General features: G+C 35.5%; 1 long non-coding RNA gene across 1 annotated transcript; it reads left to right on the forward strand.

Moving 5' to 3' along the window:
- The first annotated feature begins 1,148 nt into the window (after positions 1-1,148).
- LOC122551972 lies at positions 1,149-5,137 on the forward strand. Its single transcript, XR_006312238.1, has 3 exons — positions 1,149-1,227; positions 1,437-1,566; positions 4,629-5,137. It is a non-coding gene; the product is annotated as an uncharacterized LOC122551972 (long non-coding RNA).
- Positions 5,138-8,294: the final 3,157 nt, after the last annotated feature.

Consider the following 8,294-nt stretch of genomic DNA (forward strand, 5'->3'; position numbering starts at 1 on the left):
TCATTAAACATCTTCCTGCGTTACCTGTCGGTTCATGCGATGATAGTACTCCTTCGCAGTCGTCACCATTATCTCTGCACTGGCATCTTACATCCCCTGCTGTTCCGTTCACTGCAGCAGCTGAATTGGAGACTCCTTGGAGCTCCCAGTCAATCTCCTCAGCTGGTTTACAGTCTTCACAAACGCATGTGTGCCCATTTTAATCAGCCGCAGGTTTTGAACACTGCAGAAGAATTCAATTTCCCTCTTTCCGAGTGGTGGTAAACCACTTACCAGTGGTTTTACAGCTGCCAGCCTGCTCCCCCCCCCCCTCCCCCACACACATATTTAATGCCACCCTTCTTAAAAATCTTGTGTGGGTTAGGAGCAGAGGCGCATGTGGTAAATGCTGTGCCTCACCAGTAATCCAGCTCTGCCTGTCATATAGGAGTGAGCTGACTGTTATTGTCCAGTCACTGCAGTTATTTCTGTGGAACCTTCATTCCTGTGGCTCTCCACACAGTCATCTCCTTATCATTTACAACAATGTCAGCTTGCATTTATGTGGCACCTTTTTAAGGTAGTAAGAAACAGGCACAAAGCATTCCGTAGAAGTTTCAACAGACAAAATTTGGCACTGAGCCACAGATGGAGACTGGCAAACAGCCACCCTAAGAGTTCAGTCTTGAAGGAATAAAAGGAGCAGAGAGGGTTGGAGATGTAGAGAGGTTTCAGGAAGGAAGAGCACAGGGTCTGTTCACCCGGAGGCATGGCCAGCAATGATGCGACAATATCATTGGAGAGGTGCAAGAGGCCTGCTCTGCAGCACACTGCAAAAATCTCACCTGACCAATGAGACTGCTGAAGACTGAAAGTTTGTCTATTGATTAGAGAAGGAAAATCAGAGGTGAGCTACTGTGCAGGGAGAAGTTCTGACCCAGGTGCTGAGGCCAGGATATGCAGCGCCCATTCACACACTTGATCAGGAAAAGACATCTGGTTTTGGGATACTTTTATGAACAAAGAAGGTAAATTTCCAATGATGGGGGACAGGAAGGCAGTGAGGACGTGATGAAATTCTGCTGGTCATCTGCTGTAATTGTGACAGAAAAGCCACAAAAATGTTCAAACCGTCTTTCTGTTTTTTCCATCCCGTCATGCAAATTGTCATTGAAGGACGCTGTTGCTGGTGGGTAAACAAGGGATGCATTTACACCCGCGATAGGAAAGTTCAAAGGAAGAAAGTTAGTAAGTAACATTCGCTGGCAGATTTGTACCAAAGCACACTATGCTGAGCCTCCACATAGACATATTGCAAAATGTACATCTGTTATCTGTTACAGATCTTTTCTTGTAGGAAATAGACAACACAATAAGGTCACAATCAATGTTTAGATTTTTAAATGACTGGCTGAAGTAAAATTAAACACTGGAAACCACCTTCTCCTTGTCTGCAGAAAACATCAACATGATTGTTTTAGTGAAAATACAGAAAGCCCTGGGGATGCTGTCAAGATTTGGCATAATCCATACCAACAGCCATCAAAGCACCACAAAACTGACATTTCTTGTGATATACATTATAAGGTAAGTAGATGCTATATATTCCTTCAATTAGTGTTGTTCTTTGATAATTGCAGCTAAACAGAGAGCCAGATTTTGGAAGAATTAAACATTTGTCTAGAATCTCGTCATCAACGAACAGCTGTCAATAGCACTAGCAATGATGAACAACTCCGGGGTGACCATGGGAACATTTTCAAAGGGCAGTTGACAATGTATACTGTGTTCTGGAATAATTTCATGTCTGTGGTTTTTCATGGTCATTTTTGTTGTAAGAATTCTATGTGCTGAAATGTGCAATGTTTCATACAAGATAAACAGTGGGTGGAAATCAGCAAGAGGAAAATGACTGGTCCCAGGTCCTGCAGATAGCATTAATTTATAAGTAATAGAAGACTTAGAACTAGCAGAAAGAAAAATAATCAAAAGAATTAGAATCCATATATATATGTAAGCAGTAACATTCCTGCAGACCTAATGTTTGGAACTGGCCACATGCAGACTATTTTAAAGTAAGATTTATTCCCAAGGAAATGAAGAGGATAGTATCTATAATATATATTACCTCTTAAATATATATAATGTGCAGATAGTGCTGTTTACTAATAAATATATGTAATTTTAAGACCATTATCCAGCGAGTGCTGTTATACATTGGATTCCTCTGATCAAACAAAGGTTTGCACGAAAGGATTAGTGCAACACTTTTTTCAAAGTGATATGTAGATGTTAATTTGTGAAGGTTGAAAAGCACATTACCTTGCAGAAAATTATGAGGTGGAGATTTCTCTGTTCCTGTCCCTTGGGTTATTTCATTACTTGGATACAGTGAACATAGGGAAACCTTGCAGAAAGGTGTTCAAGTCTTCTGACATTGATGGTCAACTTTTATGTCTGTTGATCGAAATAGAAGGAAGACTGGATATGCTCCTTTGCGAATGTAAACTGTCCTACCCAATTTTCCTCTGGTTCACTGTGTCTAGGCAATTCAGTAGCTTGTGGACTGCAGCTCACCACTAAACGGCAATTAGTCTGAGCAACAAATGCTGGTCTTGACAATGATGCTCATATCACATGAGTGAATGATTAAGGAAAAGAATGGGTAAGTATAATATGTGATATATTGAAAGATTGATGGTAAAAACATACAGTAATCTGTTTAAAGAAAATTTGAAGAGCAGAACGATGTAACAGTTTTGTTCTTTAAACATAGGATGAATTGATTAAAGAAAGCACATTGACTCTTATGGTATGCAACTATGGGTGTAAAGGCCAAAGCCAGTAATACTAACCTATAAAGACCTTTATTAGTCAAACACTGTATGTGGAATATTTAGTCTACTTTTGACTGCCATGCTTTTGAAAAGATAACAAGATCATATGAAGAACACTGAAGTAAATAATTCAACTGACCCTCTAGTATCATCTAGGCTCTTTTCACTAGAACACAAAAAAAGATTGAGGGGTTTGAATGAGGTACTTTTGTAAGAAACTTTTCCATTGGGTAAAACATTTGCAACTTTGGCAGATAATAATACCTCCTTCAAAATCATCAAAGTAACAGGTAATGTAAAATATTTTATTGAAATGCTTGTGAGAACGTGGATGAGCCAAACACAAACACTATTGGAGTCCAGAACAGATTTTAATAAGGAACTGAATAAATAATCGGAAAAATAAAGATTTAAAAGGAGAAAAGGCAAAAGAATCAAATGGCCAGTTCTTTCAAAAAATAACACCCACACAATGGACTGGATGGTCATGTTTTGTACTCAAGAAGTTTGATTGTAAATTGACACCAATGCAGAATTTTCTCTGCATTCATTAATAGTTGCTGTAAAATGCAGTACCAGGGTGGTATACATTGAATTCTTATTTCAGTCCATGATTAAATGCACTACAAATAATTATACTGATGTTAGAAGCTTCCGAAAATGAATGATTAATTTGTAGCCAATGGCACATGCAGATGTCAGTGAACCAACTTTCTACTTTTGAGAACTTTTACCTACTTAATAGTTTATTCCCAGTTCATCAACACACACTAATTCACTCTCACTGCACTGTAATAGAGTTTGAGACTAAAAGCATTTAAATGTTGTTTGTGCATAAATTTACTCAAAATAGCCAATCTTACCATGTTGTTTGGTTTCAACTAATGGAGTTCTGATGTAGGCAACAGCTGGATGACAGAACGGTTTATCAGTTAGTGTAAATTACCATGACAGTTCGGCGCAACATATTGCCTGTAGCCCCCTTTGTGAGAATATTTTTAATGCAACAAACAAGCAAAATCTGATGAGATACCAATTAAAGCAGATAGTTCCTTCACAATCCTCTTGGTGGCAGCATGGAGCAAACTTTTCTCAGCAGTGTGACCGAGTTATTAGTTAATGCCCAGCTCCGAGCAGGGTGGGAGGTTGACAGACTAACTGACATGTATTTTTTTCCAGTTCTTATCACATTCCTTTGATTTTTACGTAGATCAAAAAGTTTTAACTTGTTTAGTTTTCAAAGACCATAACAGGCATGCTGATGAACCTTGAATAGTAAATGCTAAAAATGTATCAAATTTAAATATTAAGGAAAATAACTTGGATAGGTTATCAAATTTTGCAAAATCTGTACACAATTGGATTATTCAGATAAAGATCCATAGCTAATCAATTCCAATACTGATTGATTACAATTTTTGATGAAACCTAATGCAAAAAAATTGATTCTGGCAAATTAAACATACATTATAGTTTACAAATACTTTGCTTTTTTAAAATGAAAAATTCATTAACTAAAGAGAGGAAACCCACCATAGATGGTCAAATCAAATTTGAAGAAAACTTACAAGTTATCATCAAAATAACCTCTTTCTTAAGAACTGTAGTTGAGAAATTCATGTGTTTACAAGTTTAAACTTAGAGATTTGCAAACATTTAATTCAAATGTCATTAGTTGTGTATCAGTGGGAACCTCATTCCCATATTATTGTGTCCATTTTATGTAAAGTTATTCATCTTATATTTATGCTGTCCTATGTCACTCTGTAATGAAGCTCTTGATACCACAACCTTTGTTTTATATATTTTCAGAAAGGCACAGGGAACTCCAGACTCTGTGTAGCCGTGCCATAGTTGTGACATAAATTAGACCATCTGCAAATGATCCCCATCATAACATAAAAGTGGCCTCAAGGAACATGGTTTGAAGATCTATCAGCAATGTAGGTTTATTAAGGCACTGTACTGACAAACAGTAGAAACCTTAGAATATTGTGATTTATTCAACTTAATGCTCATGTTGTCTTTGAATTTTAAAGCTTCCCTTTTCAATTTTGATAGTTTGAACTATAATTTAATATAAATCTGATGCAGAGCATTTATTTCTATTATTCTAGGTGAATATAGGGAGTTTTTTAAATTTTTAAATGTTACAATGGCTGTGGAATTAAGGAAGCACAACCTTCCATTGACATGTGGTCATCAATGTTTGTTGTATTTTTACACAGTTATGCTGTGCTGAAGTAAACGTCTATGTGAAATTTACTGGGACTAATGCTGTAATACTTCTTTCAGCTGTTCTAACTCTTTAAACTTAATAAAAAAAAGAGCAACAGGTTCAAATGTCTGGTAAACCCATTCACAAAGTCACAAACCTCTTTAGAACACATTAAAAAGTAATCTAAGTTGCAAATTTAGTCCATTTTGTCATTAAATTGAGTTCTTAACAATCACATGCACTGAACTCATGATTTTCCTCATTTGCTTTTAAATATTTTGAACAAGAAGGGAAATGTTCAGGGGTTATAGCATTTTATTCTTTTCCTTAACAAAAAAGTTCCTAAATTCTAAGTTTATGTTTTATGCAAAAACATTTTGTTGCATTTTAATATTTTGCTGCATATCAAGACTGAAAGACTCAATTAATTTATCTTTAAGAGACAAACTCCAGCCACACAAGAAAAATAATCCAAGCAAAGAAAAGGTATACATACTGCAGACTGCAGTTTTGTTTTTTTTCTCATTAGTCATTCCACAACCACCGGTAATTTTCCAAGGTCAATTTTCTTCTCTTTCTTTCTATCAAAAAGAGCAGCAATTCAGCAGTCGCCCTGCTGCTCAAGAGACAAAGCAAATGCTATTGAATACCAATCAGCAGGAAAGGCAAATAATTTCAAATAAAGTAATAAAACTTTGTAATGATTGTAATAAAAGAACACACTGCAGTAAATATGCTGAAAAGTAATGATGCGCTTTCAAATGCATTAAGTCTTGCTGTGTTTACTAAGTACTTTTCAGGAGCATAGAACCTGTAGGCATTGTTCTCGTATACTTTGAGTAGTAAAATGGAAATGTCTGCATAAAAGCCAGTTGTTTCTAAGTGCATTCTTCTGAGGGGGCTTCTGATAAATATATTTCATGAGGAAAATTGGCAGGAATGAACTCCTGGTTTATATTCACCATTTAAAAAAGATTTACCTTACACCATGGTTGAATTTCTGTCTCAATTTTGCACATGGGCTGCATTTCAATTACAGATGGCTGTTATTGACAAACTTATTTTCATGACATTCTCTTAAAACAAATAGTAATGGTTTCATTTGGAAGAGTTTTTCTTTGTGAAAATTTGTGTATCGGCAGATTATTCCTTAGTTGAACATTTAAGGCCATTTAAGAAAATCTAAATGAAAGCCTGCTTTGCTGAATTAACACAGCATTAGTCAGAAGCATAAATGTCTTAAATTTGGCATGTTTTCTCTTACTTACTGTTCTCTTTCCTTATCATGTTTGTGTTTATTTTCCAATGTAAGGTGAGAATTGTTCACATTGCAGACAACAACATCTTTACTCAAACAAATCTTTCCGAATTGAATAATTTAAATAGCATTTTAAAGTAATATATAATCGAGTACATGCAAAGAATAACGAGATTATGGCATGTTGTTTACAGCATGATTATAACATTTACAATACTTGGATGCAATCAAAAATGAAAACCTATTGATTTTCATTTGGTAGAATTAAACCTTAAATTAGTCACACAATTAAATGCACCCCCCCCCATCATGCAATGTTAAAAGTGCAATTTATGAACTTCCAGACTTAAAAGTTAAATATTTGAAGACAGAAATATACCAGTGCCAGCCATAGTAATTTAAATAACACTGTCAACAGCAAAGAGTAATTATTATCTAGGTTTACTCAGATAGCCAAAAATGTTTTAAAACACTACTTTACTGTAGAACTGTAATTAAATCTAAAATTAACCCACTTAAAAGCAAAGGATGTAAAGCTCCACATTTTACAAAAAAAACTCAGTGATGTGCGAGGTTTATATAAAAATGTACCTCTTGTGTAGTTTAAAGATTTATCAGGAGTACATCCACACAAACTGAAAAATACATTGATAGTGTTCTTCAGCTGACTGTACATGATTCATATGTTTAAACCATTTATTAACTAAATTTTTTTCACTGCAATTTAATGTAACTATGTCCATATGTTCAAAAACTCCATGGGAGGAAGAAATGTGTGCCCAGATGTTCAGCGTCCTCCAGTGGTGCACTCTGCATAATATTTTAATGCTAATTTTTTATTGCCAGATACAGTTACACAATATTTTCTAGCTTTAAACTTAATGACAAAGAATGCATTACATGATTATTGAGAGCTTTATGATTCAAGGTTTGATTACTCTATTAACAGTCAACACTTTCAATTCCTTTGCATACCTAATTTATTTTAATAGCAAAATGTGCTGTTTACCCTGACTGAAATAATAAGATTGTACAAAGGATTGAGTGTATCCTACTGTTTGAAGGGTTTTTTAAAATGTAATTATACTGTATTTACCCACTCTAGATTCTGTCTGGCGTAAGGGTTTGCCTGCACAGATGTTTAAAATATTTCCTATAAAATAAACTCAGGTATCTATTGAGATTATGATCAATAGTTTATGTTTTCAAGTTGCTGTAAATTTCAAAAAAAAACTTCATTAGTTTGTATTTAAACGCACCAGCCGGATAGTGAAAACTTCTCTTGTTTCCTGAAGGAATTAAAAAAGCTAACAAATCAACTGAAGTATTTCTTACACATTAGTCAATGTTATCAGACCTGGGGTTAGATAATCATTGGCTCACATTTGAAAATTCGAACCACAGTTTTAGAAGAAATAATTTTTTTGGAGAAGAAATGTTTTCTCTCCAGCTAGTTCTCAGCTCTAGCAACAACAGATTACATTTATATAGTGCTTTTAATGTAATAGATATTCCATTAAAGCACTTTATAAGAGTAATTGGAAAAACAGTACAATGCTGACCTACGTAAGATGTTGGGTCAGATGATCAAAAGCTTCGGTAGGTTTTAAGGAGTGTCTCAAAGGAGGAGGCATAATAAAGAGATGAAGTACTCAGGAGGCTGTTCCAGGCTTTAGGAAAATGAAGGCCCAAACCACTGATTAGTCGACTAATTAAAATCAGGGATGTACAAACAGCCAGAGTGAGAGGAGTGCTCATATCTCGGTGTGTGGTGGGTCTGGAGTAGGTCGCAGAGAAAGAGATGGGAGAAGCCAAAGAAAGATTTGGAAATGAGAAGAATTATTTTAAAATCAAGACTTTTCTTGACTAGAAAGCACTGTAAGTCAGTAAGCACATGGGTTACAGGAGCAAGGGATGTTTTATTTGCAGCACAGTTTTGGATGACTTCATGTTTATCATGTATAGGAGACCAGGCTAGAGTGCATCGGAATGGTCAGGCGTT

Source organism: Chiloscyllium plagiosum, chromosome 7 (genome assembly GCF_004010195.1).
Source record: "Chiloscyllium plagiosum isolate BGI_BamShark_2017 chromosome 7, ASM401019v2, whole genome shotgun sequence".
In the NCBI taxonomy this organism is placed as follows: domain Eukaryota; kingdom Metazoa; phylum Chordata; class Chondrichthyes; order Orectolobiformes; family Hemiscylliidae; genus Chiloscyllium; species Chiloscyllium plagiosum.